Genomic DNA, 17,798 nt, shown 5'->3' on the forward strand with positions numbered 1-17,798 from the left:
GTGGGTGTGTGTGTGTGTGTGTGTATGTTTGTGTGTGCACTGTCACCACCACCGGACAAAACCGGGACACGCTGCGGCTAATGCCAATTACGATTGCCGTGTGTGTCACAATCAATCGTGCTACGATCATTGGCGCGTGGCCGGGGTGGCACCCCCAATTCCCTGATTGGTCCCATCGACCACACACACACACACACGCTCGCCCTCATTATCGTCACCCAGCCGCACACTTACACGACAGGGCGCTCCCGTTTTCGACGCTAATCAAATACAAATTTTGCTCCAAAAGATGATGAGGATGACGGCAAGCGCCACTCGCACACACAAGCTGTGTGACAGTTGTCACCTGCAAACGTGTGTCCTCTGTGCGCGGGATGGACGGGTGCCGTTATCGCATGACGACACAAAATCGGACACAAACGAATACAGAACACACACACACACGCGGAGACACGCAGATATCGGTTGACATTTAATGAAGCTCGAAAGTGGAAGGCTTCACGCGCGATCGCTCCGTTGTGCTAATGCTAGGACATTACCCGAGCGTGTGTGTGTGTGAGTCCTCTCATTCCCACCGCACAGGTCCTGCGTGTACGCGTGTGTGCTCGCAGATGAATAGAGATAAAATAAATTAATGTTACCGAAGGCCAATCGAGATCCGCGCGGGAGATCAATGTCAGAAAGTGATACTGGGGTGCTGCTTCCTGCTTGGGAATAACGGTTGAGGCCGCACAACACTGGGATTTAGCCAGGCAAGCAGAATGTCAAACTATCCAGTGCAACTGATGACAGCTTTGCTAGGTTCTGCACCTCCAAAAACATAGGGGCTATCTTAGCTCCCGCTCTATCCCAGCCTGCCGGAAGTGACTTCGCTGTGCAGGTCCAGCAAGAGACAGGGGAACCATGAGTCTGTGGTATCTACGGCTCCGGTGGTCCCGGAGGCACGACACCTCCGCACCGAGTGGTGAAACTTTTCCAATAATCATCACAGCTGCCGCTTACGCTTACGTCTTGCTTTACCGGGTAAAATGAGGTTGGCTTCGGCAGTTCTCCTGCCTCTTCATCGACAGCTTTCTGCGATTCTCAGGGTGGCTTTTTTGGGTTTCTGTAAAATCATCACAGATATTAACTCCTGTGTGGGCCCCACAAGCCGGGCCGGCCGTACCTCCCGCGCGTTTAGAGCCACACCACGGGGCCACGGATGATTTGTCGGCGATGATTAAATGTGACGTGGGAATTGAGATGTGAGCTAGCAAGGGAGAAACGTCTTCTTGGCAATGAGGGGGAAAAAAACCACCAGGCGGGCTAGTTAAAAGGGGCAAAAGTTATAATCATTCTCTCATGATCCAGAACGTGTACAGCTCGAGCCGTCTGGTCTGAGTGTGTGTGTGTGTGTGTGTGTGTGTGTGCTTTAATTCTTCTAACATCCCTTGTCCATTCTTTCGTTAGGACGATTATTTATTCGTCCACACATCACCAACCCCTTCCTGCAACTCCAACGCCCTTCGCCACGGGATGGAATGTTCGATGCCTAATACCCTAGAAACAGACTGATGATGGATCTTTTGTCGGTGTTGCTCTGCCCGTCTTCCGGGTTGCCCGGCCAAACTCCTAGGTCGTGAGGCTTTGGCACAGTAATTGTGTTACTACGCTAGCAGCAGCAGCAGCAGCATAAGCTGACCGGTCCAGCGTCATAAACTTTTTCTCTTTACTGCTTCCAAGGCTTAGCATGCTCCTCGCAGCGCTGCTCCCAACGTCCCCGGGCGTGGACGTACATTAGGTTCTTTTTCACCGGCGTGATTGTTAATCCGACTTCCTTCATCGTATGTTCTGTGCATGGATGTGTATGTGTGTGATTGGGGGTTTTGTCTTCTCCTCTTCTCCCTAGCAGCAAATCAAAATCCTTCCAATTCGATCGATTAATCGCCACGGTGGTACGAGCAACTACTGCGCATTGTAAAGACCTCTCCTGCCAGCAAGCCTTCTGGCGAAGTTCTAGCAGGGCGACCACCCAGACACACAGACACACACACACACCGGCCCCAGGTGGGAGTCGCTGACCCTATCGGAAGATCTCTCCCGTGGGAGGGTGTCGGTACATACGCACACACTCCCGGAGGTCGTCCAGTATCTTAGCACCTTCGAACGCACACTGTGTGCGGGTGTCCCTTTTGCGTTAATGAAGCCGGCAGTGAGTCGGCACCACAGTACCCGACAGCGGGTCCGGAGTATTAATCCCTTTCCATTGCAAAACATTGATCGCAGCCTGCGTGCTTTGCCTCGTGTGTGACGCTGCGGAGGTCGCCGCGACGTATATGGACACTCGACTGTTGTTTGCTGCGCTGACCTCCAAAATTGTGTGCGAGCGCTCGCACCGCTCGCAAAGCCTGCAGGAAGCCTGCCGGAGATCTTCGGCACGAAACCGTATAATTAGATGCTCTCAGGCAGGCTCCGCTAGACTCCTCCACCGCCTTTGCAATTCGGCATCAATCTGGCATCTGGCAAAGTACTGGCAAAGACACAAAAGACCCCGAGACTCCGAGCAACCTTTTCAATGCAGCCATCTTGATCTTGACACCTTCAGTCGAGAGCACGTCGTCGCCTCTCGGCACAGCTCACCTCGAAGTAGTGCCAACGATGTGCGGCTGTGTTTTGTATGTCCCGTGTGTCCAGGCCCTTGGTGTACATGTGTTTCTGAAGAGCGGTGATTCCTGCGTCGCTACCAGCGCCATTACTTTGTTGGGGTTTAAATCTCTCCTCCTACTCCTACTGCTTCCCCTCCTCTATCAAACACGTTTTGGGGAGGTATTGGAGCTCAACGGCCAACAACAGCACAAAACCGGGTCGTCGCCGCCTACGCACGCAGATTCCTGAAGGTGTTTCGCTGCGAGCGGACCGGACCCCGAAGGTTGTGTGTGTGTGTGTGTGTGTGTGTGTGTGTGTGTGCTGAGCGTGTGTTTTGCTATTATTCGATGTTCAGCTTCTTCGCGCCGTGCTGCTTTGGAGTCGATTTATTTTGCTTCCCCTTTGGTCATTAGAAGCTGCTCCCCAAGGCCCCGCCACAGCCACAGTCGCCCAATCTCGATCGATCTCTCGCTCGTGTTATGTGTGATTTTCGTAACATTTTTTGCTTCTTTTCTGTTTTTGGTTGACGGTTGGTGTTGTTGTTGTGGCCGTGTTTTTTTTTTTTTCAAAAAACCGGGTGAGACACATGTTAGCCGATTCGGTTGCCTTTTTTTTTTTTTTTTTTGGTTAAATTGTTTTCATTATTCTTTGTGCCGCGTGCCTCAGCGTGCGAGCGCGTGTAGGCGTTCGAGTGTTTGTAGCGTGCCCATTGGCGCTGGAGGGGGGGGGGGGGGGGCGCTGCTGCGCGATTGTTTGAAGCCTTGCTGCCCTGTTGCTGCTGGGCCTGGGCTGCGTGGGATGTGACGCCCGTCTCTGCGTGTTGTTTTCGCTCTGGCTTTGCTGTTTTATTGAGCAGCGCAAAGGTTCGGCTCCTATCGCTTCGGCCGAGTCAAGCCCGGTTCGTCGCTTGCCTCCCGTTTCGGCCCATTACGCTTTGTTCTTGCTGCGCTGCTGTGAGATGACTATTTTTTGACAGTGCGGAATCGAATGAAAAGACTACCTAAACAGACACACAGGCACATACATCTTTATGACGTCTGGGGCTCTTTTCACACAAATATGGTCAGAGCGGCGTGCACACACACGCACACACACGGGGACGTCCCGTCCCGGGGCATACATTATGTATGCAAAAAGTTAAACTCCCATTTAATGATCTTGCACCCGCCCGCCCGGGCTCCCACAGCAACCCACTACTGAGGTGAGGCCGCCCGGAGGTCGCCAAACCAGCGTCGCCCAAAAAAAAAAAAAAAAAAAAAAAAAAAAAAAAAAAAAAAAAAAAAAAAAAAAAAAAAAAACATTCCACCCGAAAGATGAAAGATCTGTGCATGGGGCCATGCCATGGCCGGGTTCGGTTTTGGGGTAGCGACAAACGGCAGCAGCAGCGTCGAAAAATGTGTCCCACACCAGCTACCCCAGGCAAGCCCAGGCTGCACGCGGGCGGATTATTAATCATCTCTCGCTCGCTGTGTCCTAGCCGCGCCGAAAAAGCAAAGGGGCATTTGCTGTGGTACTGTTGTGGGCTTTTTTCTTTCTCTTAATTTATATGCCCGCACGTCTTATTCGTATGCGTCCGCGGGCCATCGCGCCAGACTCATAAATCGGCGACCTGTCGAAGCGAACAGGGTGGGGGGGGGGAGCTGCGAGGCGCAAAGATGACAACAAATAATGCTTAGATCTGCTTAGCATATTCCACCACCTCTCCACGCCTTTGCCAGGGGCTCCCTTAGCATTGCACACACACACAGGTATTGAGGTTATGTGTGAATTGAAACAAACCAACCAGTCAACCAACGGCTCGAGTGCCGGGCTGTGTGTCGAGTGTCGGGCAACGGATTTCTTGGTTCCCGGCGCCATCGAGCCTTTTTGGGGGGGGGGGGGGGGGGGGGGTCTACGTGGCGACCCCGTTGCGACATTATTTACGCCTTAAGCTGCACGAGCCTCGTTGCTCGTTTTCGCCTTGTCTTCTTACGCTTCCTCTTCTTTTCTGACCTGTTGATTCGTAGACATTGATGGCGGAAATCTCTGGAGACCTTTTTGTTGTTGCTGTTGTTGTTTTGTAACCTTCGCACTCAAGCCCACGACCGCGAGATCCAAGTGTCCACGCGTCAAGAGCACAATTTCGCACACTACCCATCGGCACAAAAACGCACACCCCTTTCGAATGGTGCAAGCGTGGGCCGGGGCAGCTTTAAGGATTCCTTGCGGGCGTCTTCGGTGGCTTCTGAGGCTTCATCCGGCTACCCAGCGCTGGCAGAGGCTGGTAATTACTGCTGCCCCCGTCCCGAACCGATGATATTTCGGCGTTGAGGTTAGGCCGGAGTGTGCGTCACTTTGCAGCGATTGCTTCTTGCAGCGAACAACTCCACACGGGACTGCTAAAAATACTAATAAAATTAAAAAAAAAAAAACACACACACACACACACCGAAAACAACGACAGCAAAACGGACGCAATCTTTCCCTTTCTTTTTTGTTATTTTTTGTTGTTGTTTTTCTTGCAAAACCACAACCAAGCTGGGAGGACAAAGAAATCAATAACGTACACCACTGCTCACGGGGCTTAGGTGCGTTTGTGTGTCTGTGTGCTGCAAGTGTTTGTGGCTGTGTGGGGTTCGAAGTAATGTTGCAGATGAAGCCATACGCCGAACCCGTTCCAAAAACAGGCAAAGGGTTCGCCAAAGTGCACTTTTTACGCTCCCCCGCACTCCCCCAAAACTGCGAGATATGAACCAAGATTGACATATACACACACACACAAATAGACGGAGACGGTAGAGGGTGGCAGTTGCGAGGGGACGCAAAAAGGGTTTCGGTATCATTTTACTGGATCGGGTTGCCTTCCACACTCCCTGCCTCCGCGCTAAAAGTTTCTCTCTCAACGGAGTGATTGAGAATACAGATTTCGAGTGGCGACGCATAAATCGCAACACAATAACCCGTGTTTCGGCTCGTACGTGTGTGTGTGTGTGTGATGATAAGACATTTCATGGGAAAACGTGGCGAAAGCTGAAAAGCTGTTTGGCGAAGCGCGTTTTCCTGCTGTAGCGGTCTCTTCGGCCTGGCGGTTCCGGAAAATATCCGGCAGGAGCGCCTGGTTCAGCCCTTTTTCGTCCGGGATAAGCATTTCGCTTACCCGGTGGGAGGGATGTGTGTGTGTGTGTGGGGGCGGGGGCTTCCGGTGCTATTTCAATTTCCAATCTTATCCGGGCGCAGTGCGCAGTGTACCCGAAGCCTCATAATAGATTGATCGCAATCGTGTGCTAAGGTTTCCCAGCAATGCCAAGCTCGAGCACAGGATTGCTGGCTGAACGTTAAGCCTAAGTAGTGTAGTGCCGTTTATATTGGAATACAAAATCATTTTGTTATGGTTCCTAACATGAGATCCAATACAAACAGGCTTGAGGTTTTCTATGTAAATATAAGAGTGCGCGTTGCAATGACGTACATGCTTTAGTCATTTTCAAACCCATGTTTGTTGCTAAAAAACAGTTTCGAAACACGTTGATCGTGCCCTTCTACTGACAAATGTTCCTATTCCATGCTTCACGATAGCTAGGCACCACAAAGTAAGCAAAAAAAAACAAAAAGCAAATTGTATAAAATTAGAACAATGGTTTGCAACAAATATTAAGTGTGTTTTATTAATAAAAAATCGACCAATAAAAAATTTAACCCTATGCATTAGTACCCAAATACGTTCAAATGAATAGAAATAGATATGTGTGTATGCCAATTGCTTCCGTCATATTTATGCAATTGGTATAACTCCACCAACTGGAATTTGTTTCATTTATGGTAACAATGCAATTGGAACGCTGAAATTAATCGGAAAGATGTTTATTCCATTTTGGATTTTGGGAAGGAGCACTTGGATTGGAAATAGTATTTTTAAATAAAATTTAACATTCATTGGAAATGTTTTCAAACTAAAAAAAAAAGGTAAACAAATGCGGATTTGTGGTTTTTCGCTTTTTTTTTTTTTGTTTGAATTTTCGCGTTAAAATGTATTTGTTTTGTATTGAATCAGTTTCAAATTGATAATCACAATGTGTTGCAACAATGCAGCAAACGTGTAATGACATTTTTGAAGCATTGAACGTGTATTATTGTTTGCGCAAATTTGATCAAAATGTATATAAAATGTATGTATTCAGGTAGAAAAAAAAAAACAAAATTCAAAGATAATTATTCCTGTGCAAAACCATTTCTAGCAGAGGAGAAGTGATTGCTTGGGCGAACCCAACCCAAGACGAAGCAGTAAAACAATCGCTGTTCCCAGAAAGTCAGACGATGGCGACTAGCAACAACTCGAAGATCGTGCAAATGTCTTCAGGCGTAGATCGTAGAGCATTTCTTCGCCCAAGGTTGCGCCGGAGCAATCGCTTGCCACCGATAAAAGCTTGTTTCCCCAGCACTAATGAAAAGATGACATGCATCCCCGCAAGTAGTTGGTTACTGTATGTGTGTGTGTGTGTGTGTGCCTGTGTGTGAGTGTTTTCCCTCCCTTAATTCACCCCACCGAGGGCTGCTACTCCACCACCGTAGTGGCCAGGACCGGGCAGGAAAAATAGGCGACTGAAACCTTTTCAAAACAGACGTCTCAAGTGTCTCGGGCGAGCCGAACCGTACCGGGGGGCGAAAAACAAAATAATCAAAGCACCGAGATAAAAACCCGAAACCGAGCAAACGGCAAAGAAAACTCGCGGTGCCTGCGGGGGTGCCCGCCGGGTGGAAACGTTTTAATTTATCTTTCGCACCCCTTTCGCTGTGCATGCGCTCGCGCTCGCCGCGGAGATAGTTCCTCGTTGACTCAACTAGATTTTTCGTCTATATTATTATAAGGTGTTGTTTTTTTTTCTTTCTTCTGCTCCTTCTTGCTCTCGCTCGAGTGCTCTTTCTACCCCCCCCCCCCCCCCTTCCGTGGGAGCCATTATCCAGCATCCTCCGTGCATCCGCCCGGACAGCGTCCCAAAAAAACGACGAACAAATCATGCCGCGGCCCCAGCTAGTGAACCCGAAAGTAATTTTCTAAACGGCCATCAAAACCGAACGGTGGAAATGCGAGGGTGCGATAGGGGAAAGGGATGGGGGGCGATGGTAATGAAAATAAATGAATTAAAAAATAAGGATGGTAAATTAATTGAAACATTTTAAATCTTTGCCCGCGCGCGCGCGCACCGGGACCGCCGCAGCGCTGCGTCTTCGGGACCGAGAATGGGAAAAGTTTTGGTTAGTTTTGTGCCGTCCGTGCCAGTGTGGCCTTTGCTGCCCTTGTGGAGCGAAAGAGATTCCCGAGCAAGTATGTTTCTCTGTGTGGGGTGTGTGTGTGTGTGTGTGTTTTTGATGTTGGAAAGACATCAAGACACATCTTCGGTCCCAAAACCCTACCGCGGGCCAACTTCAGTCACGCTACGTAACAAGTCCCTTTTATTCGGTTGTTTTTTTTTTGTGTGTGTATTTTTCTGTTACCTTTTTTTCCAATTTGGTGCGTTATTTTCTTGTTCTTTCTAGTATTGTTCCCCCTCTCCTTTTTTTCTCCTAACTAGACACTCGACAGTTCTGTGTGCGACTTTGTTGTACTATTTTCAAATGTATTTTTCGTGTTTCCTTTCTCCACTTGCGAAGGGACAAGGTAAGCTGAAGCGATTTTTTACTCCTTTCTCTCTCTCTCTCTCTCTCTCTCTCTCTCTCTCTCTCTCTCTTTCTCTCTCTATTTCTCTCTTTATATCTCTCTTGTTGATTTGCACAATTTTTGTGCCACTTCGGGACCGAACCTCCTTCAGCGTGTTATTGGTGTATTTTGTTTTGACCATTTTAGTTTTTTGCTTCTACGATCCCCCCCCCCCCCCCCCCCCCGAACCACGCTCGCTTTAGTTGACGGCCAGCAAGCGACGAACGCGCCTCCACGTTCGCTGCCGCATCAACAACTACCGAAAAAACATAACAAAAAAACAAAAAAAAAGACTGAAGAAAGACTGCAGAAGTCTCTCACACACTCACTCAGTCGGGCGAGTAAGTTTGAAAATGAAGCACAAGACGATGCTGCACACAACCCCCCGCCCCCGCCCCCCGCCGGACAGTATCTTTGCTGACCCGTACACGGAACCTTTCGTAGCCTTCGTAGCCGGGGCAGCAAAACAGGCCAGACCGCACCAACCGGGCCTTATGGGACCCCCGGGGATCCCGAGGTTTTGTCCGGAACGGGACATGAGTGTCAAAGTTTTTCGCCTAGCAGCTTTCCCTCTCCCCCCCCCTCCTCAGACCATCCCCTTTTTCTTTTGTGTGTTGGAGAGCAAAGTTTTGCCAAGACCATAAGGCCTGCGTCGTGTCGGCGTCGGGAGCGAAACGAAACGGACGAGTCAGCAAGCGTGTGGGGACATACACACGTTTCTTTTTTCTTTCTGATGGTTGGTACTTCTTCTTCCTCTTCTTCTTCTTCTTTCTTCTACCAAGAGTCGCACACACACACAAAGAAACACGGAAGCAACCGAAAGGAAGGGCATGAAAAAAGGAAGGCGACAAAAAGCACACGCCGCCACCAGGAGCTTATTTGCGCTCAATCTATTCATCACATCACACGAAATTACACACCAACACACACACACACACACACACACGCACGCGCACGTGCAAGGACACGGGCGAACCGGGTCCCGAAGTTGTCGCGCAGATGATAATTTGATAGAGAGAAATCATTTTCCGTTCAGCATTACTGGGGGAGCTGCGGGAGAAGGAGGACGCGCAGGAATTGCCTGTTTGACTGGCCGTGAAGTTTGTGGAGTTCCCCCTTTCCAGGAAAGGGCCCCAGAAATGAAGACCTAGTCAAAATGTGTGCCTGCGTATGGGTGTGTGTGTGTGATGTTGCTGATACGATGACTTTTTCTTTTCCCCAAAAAATTTTTGGAGCAGAATTTTAAATCAGCTACAGCGCCCCGGTCTGGTCGATAAATTTCCATAATGCAGATAACATCGCCACTTGATAATGTTTTCTGGCGTTAGGAAGGGGCGGGGGAATGCGGGGGTTGTTGTACGGCGACACCTTCCTCTAAACGCCTCAGCGTCGCAGTGTTTTTTGTGGGCCGTCCAGCTTTGGGAGTCCTACTTGGGAGTGCTTGGGCGCAATTCAAGGCACGAAATGGCTTTTCCCAAGCAGAAATAGCTAGCGCAGGTGTAGGACACGGACACTGCTAAGCGCTCCCTGTCAAAATTAGTCCCCGTGTGGGAGGTTGGTTCACCCTAGTGCCGCGAGTACTCCAATCAAGTTGCACACCGTAGTAGCCGGAGCTGAGTGCTCGCTAGCTCTCCAGCAAAAAAAAAAAAATATTGGTTACTACTCGACCAGTGAAGATTTTGCTTGACTTCAGACTTTTTCCCAACATATTCTGAACTCCAGAGCAGAGCCTGCGTGCTTGACTTCAGCCTTTTGCTCACCATGCTCCGAACTCCAGCAAAGCCAGGCTGCTGGAAAACACACATGCCCGCCTACTGTCCAATCTATTCCTGTGTTATTATTTCCGATGAAATAATCTTGCCCATCGCTACCAATATCTCACCGCGGGGCCTCTTTAATGCCCGCTCGTGGATGGCAGTCCTAAATTGGCCTCGCAGGCTGTTTAAGGCGCACTGACACTGGGCCAGCGTATCGCCGCTCTAAGTGCGTTATAAGCATGACCTTCTCGTTCCCCAATGCCCCGAGCCGGTGTAACAATGATCTAATGCTGTTGACTACTGCTACAAGTCCTTGCCGCGGGCTGTCGTCACGGTCCTATCGAAGGGGGAAGCAACAAAGCAAAAACGACAACGCCGTGATAAGATACAGGTCCTCGGCGAGGAGTCGCGCGCACGCAAAGCATCATGGGACCTGTGCGGGAAAATCTGCCTGCTCGTTGCTGAGGAGCTTTGCGTCCGCACAGCTGCAGCACACTTCCACGCTGGCAGGAGACAATAGGGACGACATCTTTGTTCCGAGAAGCCCAACTGCGTGTCCAAACATTTTCGCCGAACAAACAAAAAAAAGTTGTGTGTGCCTTGTGGGGTGTTTTTGTGATCTCATTTGCTCTACCAATCCCTCTCCCTATCTCTCTCTCTCTCTCTCTCTCTCTCTCTCTCTCTCTCTCTCTCTCTCTCTCTCTCTCTCTCTCTCTCTCTCTATCTCCTACAACAAAGACGTAGACACGCTGGGATTCAAGGTCTCGGCCTTCGTGCGTGCGTTGTCCGTCCGGGGCCCAGCCCCCGGTGCGTATCAGGTTGCCTCAGCGCTGACAACGCGCTGACCACAAAACGAAACCCAAACCAAAGTCAGCCTATGCGTGTGTGCGCGTCTGTCTGTGCGTCTGCAATCGGGAATGGAATGTTTTGCGGTTCCAGCTGTGTCCCGATGTGCCACACACACACACACAGCCTTCTGACACTGGCACATTCCTGACCGAAACTGGTGGTATGTAAATGTGTGTGGGGTGACAGTGACAGCCCAGAGTGTTCCAAACTGTTGCATGCCTCAAAACCTCCTCCACCGGGACCGTGCGGGTTGGGAGGTTGGTGCAGGGTTTTGGGATTACAATTACCATCATCCCCGAAACGGCACCGCACACACAGCCGCCGCCGCCGCCGCGGAGTTGCGTTGCGGCCAGCAACTCCAAACTCAGAATTGATACCATCGAAGCACCGGGGACGGGCGCATTGATTTCGGCCTCACCGCAACCGAAACTTTGACTTTGATGCGGTTGCCAAGTTTTCCGTGCGACGGGGGAGACGTGGGGTAGGTGGACTTTCTTGGTCGGCGAGCCGTTTTCCCTCTTTCCACCTTCGGTCGATAGTCGTTGCCATTAGCATTCTCGTGCCAGCTAAAACCGGATTCCGAAATCGCTCAGTTATCATTATCGAAGCAAGCCACGAAATTGACAGGGACACACACACACACACACACAGGGCTTGAGAGCATTATTTTGGAGCAGCATCGGCACGCAATGTCCGCAATGGCGGTGGGCTCAAAGTGTGGGAATTTTGTTTTTCAAAAAAAAAAAAAAACGCAACAGTTTTCCTTCTGCAACCATCCAAAGGGCAAGCCTTTTCCAACCGCTGAGTTTGTTGGCCAGATTGAGGGGGGGGGGGGGGGGGGGTAGAGGAAACCATCTGGCAAAATTTCACATGCCGCCTCCAGTCAGGACGCGAGAAAGGTGCGTGTGTGTGTGGGAGCAGTTTAAATTAATTTTTGATTACCCGCCTTTAATCGCATTACCTTTAGCACGCGGCGGGACTGTGCCGCAGCAGCAGGCAACCGTGCCACAACCGTGCGCACAAATGACCCTACAAAGCCCGGTGTGCGGGGGGTGGGTTTGGGGGGAATTTGGGGCTTTGTATCCGCAAATCGACACCGCGGGGCGTGCTAGATCAATTGTAAAGGTAGAAAACGATAATTATACTTTTCCCTTCCCATGCATGTGTGTGTGTGTGTGTGTGCTGTCCAGTTTAATGTTGCCGGCACGGCACGGCGGTAATAAGGAACACTTAATCGACGTTATTAATTACGCCCCGTTGCAGTGGGGCGATGGGCCGGCCAGGTTCGTCGCTTGCTCCATTCCGAGCGTCCCTGCGCAAAAAAAAAGCATATCGCACACACCCTATTGTTACGCTCGGCCCGTACCTTTCTCCCGCGCGTGTGGAGAGGGTTGCTTTCGGGGTTGGGGAGTGTTCTTCCTCCACTCCCAAACCCGGTTGTTGCTACAGCTTTCGAGGTTAATTATCGTCAGCTGCTGGTGTGTAGCTCCGGCGTCGGGCGTCCGATCACTTCGAGGGCACACGCGACCAACACCCCCTTCCCCCTTTTGCCTGTTTCCTGATGAAGCGATGAAGAAATCTATTTCACTATCTCTCGCTCGCTCGCTCTCGCTCGATCTCTCTCTCTTCCCCACAAGCGACCTCAATTCGAGCGGGCAAGCGGCATCGACGCTGGACGAACCGGAACCGAAACCACACAAAAATGTGTCTCCCGTATAAGCATTCGCATAAATATTTTGGTTTTATTTTATGCAGCACTGCTCCTCCTACCCTCCCCCCCTCCCTCCTCTCCCTACCCACGAATGCGACAACGCGCTCGCGCTCAAAAAGGGACGGACGGCAAGCGACGAACGGGCGAAAGAAAGCGAGCCTCGGCATAATTTACCTATCTCAGTGTGTGTGTTTTTTTTTTTTTTTTATCAGTTCACCATTACGCCAGTGGAATTGATTACCATGCCGAAGGAGGACCTGCTTGCCTATCTCACTTCTCCGAAGCACACACACACACACGCTGCCGCACATTTTGGGCTTCTGCTGCCCGATTTACATATTCTAGCGGACGCACGCGCTACGTTTCACGCCACCCGCGGGGCAAAGGGAGGCAAGAGCGCACCATAATGCTCGCGGCCCCCTCCGCTCCCCGCAGCCGTATTGCGTATGTAAATTTGCCGGCAAAGCTAATAGCAACGCAAACAAATCATTTGCGATGGCGACGCGGGAGCAGCCAGCCCCCCCTGAGGAAGGTCATCACGGTTTGACGCCGAGCCGCGAGCCTGCGAAGGTGTAGCTTCCAGGGTGTCGCGCTTACGACGGTGCTCCCAGTGGGGGGGGGGGGGGGGATGGGGGAAGCAGTGCTGGAACTGTAAATTGTAACACTCACGGGGAAAGATACGGCTGCTGCTGCTGCTGCTTGTTGGTTCTCGTTAGACAATGCCCCAACGGGGCCCAGAATTAACGCACCGAACCCCCCCCCCCCCCCCCCGGCCCCCGTTCCCTTCCTTTCCGGGCCTGTGCCATGCTGGTCGGAGAGTGGGGAAGCCAATCAATTAAATTTATTGATAGATGAAAATTGACAGCCTTTGCCCACCCTTTCGGTAGGTACGGTGCAGCGATGAAGAGTCGGTCGTGTAATTCAATCTCACACTTCAATTGACTTTTGACCATCCGGACCCGGGGATGAAGATGAGAAGCCAAACCAATGGACCAATCCCGATTGGCATTACACACACACACACACACACACACACACATACACACACAAGGAGCGTAAGCCAAGAGCTGCAGGCACCAGGGGACCGCAGACTTTTGCCAACGGGATCATGGGCCCATGAGCATGCACCATTCGGTTCGGGTCCGGTTCTGGTGGCCCGTGTCCAAGCGACCACTTACAACCGGTGGAGAATGAGGAGGAGGAGGAGGACCAGGGAGTGGTTAAAAACCACAAAAGTCCTATGCACAAGCCCCGAGAAGACTGCAATTCCTGGAGGCGATTTCCTGCGAGGCAATGAGCTGAGGAACATTTGCCAACCACAAGCAGCATGTTCTTCGTGCCTGTGTGCGAGTGTGTGTGTGTGTAATCCTAGTTTCCGGTGTTGCTCGGAGTGCTTGGACATTGGGAGAGCACACGGGAGAAGAATAAGAAGAAGAAGCAAAAATCGATAAGCAAAGGCCCCAGACCCTTGCGCCAGACCGCCAAGATATTTTGGACAAGGGTTTGGGACGGAATCAAACCGCAGCTTACCAAAAAAAAAAACGTGATCCTTTCTACAGGGGGGCTCCCTGAGATTGCTGGGGGTATTGGAGAGGGGGTACCAACGCACGTGAAGCGAAACTGTCGCCCAATGTGACGAAGGTTTTTGGCGTGTAGTAGTTGGTGTTGGTGGGTGAGCAGGTCCTGGTGCTCGTTGAAAGCAGAACTGACAGCTGCTCCCTACCCCGTGCCTGCGCACCAAAACCAACCTCACCACAACGTCTTACACACACACACACACACATCTCTTGAATCTCCTGGAGTGTCCTCCGCTTCAATATTATGTTCTCGAGCATGTTTTTATTTCGGGGTTCTTTTTGCTGTCTGTGTGTGTGTGTGTGGCCGTTGTTGCGTGGCGTCCCGTGTTATGGCTACGTGCACGATGGCACCTGATAGTGTGCAGATAGTGGCCTTAGTGTGGTGTAGCGTCCGCTTCCCCTCACCACCACCACCGGTAGCGTTCAATAAGATTAAGATATATGAGGCATATCGGAGCGCCACCACCCATCAGGAGGAGGTAGTAAAAAAAAGCAACCAAGCAAGCAACTTCCAAGCCTGGACGGAGTAGGCGAGCTTCTCCAAGAAAAAAGGAAAAAAAAAAGTCGCAGTGGCCATGCGACGACCCATAACATAACCGGTAAGCCGTTTCAGATAATGCTTGCCACCTAGGTCAACCGTGTTATTAGCCTCCGGGACTGGGACATTGTGGTGGGGGTGGGGAGGGGAGGAGTTAGGGGTATGAGGCGCACCGAGATGACAAGATGGCAAGTCGCTGGCCCCTTCGTGGCAGAGCAGTGCGGGGCCTGCTCGCAATCACATACGGGCGCAAAAAGGCAAGATGCTGACGACCAAAGAACAGGCAGAAGAAGAAGAAGAAAAAAACGACAACAACATGCTCCCCTTGCAGGCCCACCCCCACCCACACAGTGCAGGCTACACGGGCATTACTTTATCTATCCCTGATCAGGCAAAATATTACCTCGTATATCCTTCGGGCGGACCAGTGTGTGTGTGTGTGTCCTCAGCACCAAAACGTATCTAAAATCACACAACGAAACCCACCGAAACCGTCCACCGTCTGCAACGAGTTGGAGGTGTGGGTGAGCAGCAGCAGCAAGAAGAAAGTATCCTTGCTTGCAGTAGTAGGGCACTAATAAGAAACAGAAGGATGGGCAGCCGGCAGCAACCGCAGCGCCCAAATAAACGTCGTTAAAATTTACAACCTTCTCTCCCACCACTCTCGCCGGCGCCGAGTAACGACACCACGGACGCAGAAAACAACCATCCACAATGACACAACACAACAAATATCACACACACACACACACACGTACATGTAGTATCATGAATACGAGTTGTGGAGCACTGCGGCGGCGACGACGACGACGAGGACGCGATGACAACGACGATGCGACATCATTAAGGGGAACTCCAAAGCATCACGAGACGGTTCGCAACACATTTGCCTTTCGAGAGAGAGAGAGAGAGAGACCCTCCCTCCCCTTCCCCTGCCATCCCAAAGATGGTCTCGGACTGTAACAGTTTCGTTCGGTGTGCTTTCTTTCTGTGCGGGAGCCTCTAGCAGTCACTAGACGCCTAGAGACTGCCTTAAAGCACCTTGTGCTGTGCGTGTGTGTGTGTGTTTATCACAGAAAATGTAAAGGTTTTCGCCTCACCATCACACATGTGTGTCACTCAGGCACACACACGCGCATTCATATACAACTACTAAATGGAACACCTCACGCCGCTTTTCGCCTGTGCTTTCGCCCGCGCGGCCCCTTTGATTACTAACAGGGACAGTGGTAGTGCTGGCGTAGAATTTTTGGCGCTTCCCAGCGTGAACGTTTTGCGTGTTGGTGGGCGCACAGGAATAAACAAAAACAAAAAACAAAACAAAAACCCCCCAAAATAACATAAACTACAATGCCCTCGGGGACGCTTTCCGTGGAGTGGTGGCGGTGGAAATTGGTCCACTGTGTGTGTGTGTGTGTGTGCTGTCGCAGTCTATCGCAGCGAAAGGCTCATTATCTGGCTTCTTAATAGTTTCTTCGGCGAGCAGTGCGCACCAACGCCAGCCATCCGTGACGAGCGGTCGTTCAGGATCGCCGCCCCAAGTTCCCGTTCCGCGGCTCACCATCGGCACCGAAAGGACCCGCGGGTGACCGCCCGCGGAGCCATGCCAGCTTGTGCGGGGCCCACATCGGCAGCAAATCCTCGACACCGGAGCCACGCCACAGCTGCAGGATCTGTGTGCTTTTGTCTCCGCGCTCCCTTGGATGTTGCCGGAATGGTCCCGTGCCGTGTGGCGGGATCGCCGGAATGGCCCACGGGGGGCTGCTAATGAGCAGCGGTCATAAACTGGACTCTTCTCCTCCTTCCCCGGAAGCTTATCGTCCGCAACGAGGACGCTCTCGGACACACAGCTATGTGCGTGTGTCTGGCATCAGAAATCGATCCACTGACTGGCTGAACATCCAAGCCGGAGAAATGTCGTCTTCTTGACGCACCGGTCGCAGGTCAAAGGTCACACGGGCCCTCGATTGTAGGCAAATATGTCCATGAAGACGAAGACTGCCCCCAAACACACATACTGCACCCGAGCGGAGAGAAAGTCCCGGCTGGGTCCTTCTCCATTCCTCCAGAAAATGGGTTCGGCGTCGCGCACCTTGCAGGACTGAGAGGTGGAAATCGATTATCATAATTAATAGTTGGCTGCGTAGCGCCTGGGCCCTCGAGGGCTGGAGCGCTGTGTCGGACAGGACGGACCACAGTAATAATAATACTGCTGTGCACTGTGTGTTTGTGTGTGTGTGTGCGGGTAAACCGAGGCCCTAATCCCTCCGAACGCAAAGATCAGTTGCACCAGGCAGCAGTAGCTTCCGCCGCGCCGGTCTCGCCAGCCTTGCGACGCAAGCAGTACATTACGTTTTCGCCACACCGCTGACATTTACAGCTTACGACCGCTTAGTGCACACACACGCGGGGTACAACTGGACCGGATTCAATTTTTTCACCATTTTTACACCGCATTACTGCTCGTTGTGGCACGTCGTCGGATGCCACAGTTTCTTTGGGTTTTGTATGGGTAGTTGGATTGTTCGGGCTTTTTGTTTGCGCTGTACGGTAGGGTGAAGTGTGCACTTAGTGATGTGCTGTATGGAGCGCACCCACGGCTCCGATCCGACTCCGACTATTTTTAGTTCGATTCCAACTCCGGCAAAATGGAACCACTAGATCCGCCAGGAGTCGGAGTCGTTCGGAGTCGTCCGGTGTCGACGACTCCGAACGACTCCGAACGACTCCGAACGACTCCGACTCCGACTCCGACTCCGAACGACTCCGGACGACTCCGGACGACTCCGAACGACTCCGAACGACTCCGACTCCGGGTGACTCCGGGCGACTCCGGACGACTCCGGACGACTCCGAACGACTCCGAACGACTCCGGATGACTCCGAATGACTCCGACTCCGGGCGACTCCGGACGACTCCGAACGACTCCGACGACTCCGAACGACTCCGAACGACTCCGGATGACTCCGAATGACTCCGACCCGGGTGACTCCGAACGACTCCGAACGACTCCGAACGACTCCGACTCCGACTCCGACTCCGAACGACTCCGGACGACTCCAGACG

General features: G+C 51.7%; 1 protein-coding gene across 7 annotated transcripts in view; it reads left to right on the forward strand.

Annotated features, from left to right (window-relative positions):
- LOC1272049 (irregular chiasm C-roughest protein) overlaps window positions 1-17,798 on the forward strand; it is a 73,075-nt gene that overhangs the window by 27,324 nt on the left and 27,953 nt on the right. The window contains exon 3 of one of the 7 annotated variants that reach the window (XM_061644197.1): window positions 8,175-8,260. The exons of the other annotated variants lie outside the window; for them this stretch is intronic. The gene's annotated coding sequence lies outside the window, so the exon portion shown is untranslated. The remainder of the gene's footprint in view (window positions 1-8,174; window positions 8,261-17,798) is intronic. 7 annotated transcript variants of the gene reach the window in all.

This window comes from Anopheles gambiae, chromosome X (assembly GCF_943734735.2).
Source record: "Anopheles gambiae chromosome X, idAnoGambNW_F1_1, whole genome shotgun sequence".
NCBI lineage: Eukaryota > Metazoa > Arthropoda > Insecta > Diptera > Culicidae > Anopheles > Anopheles gambiae.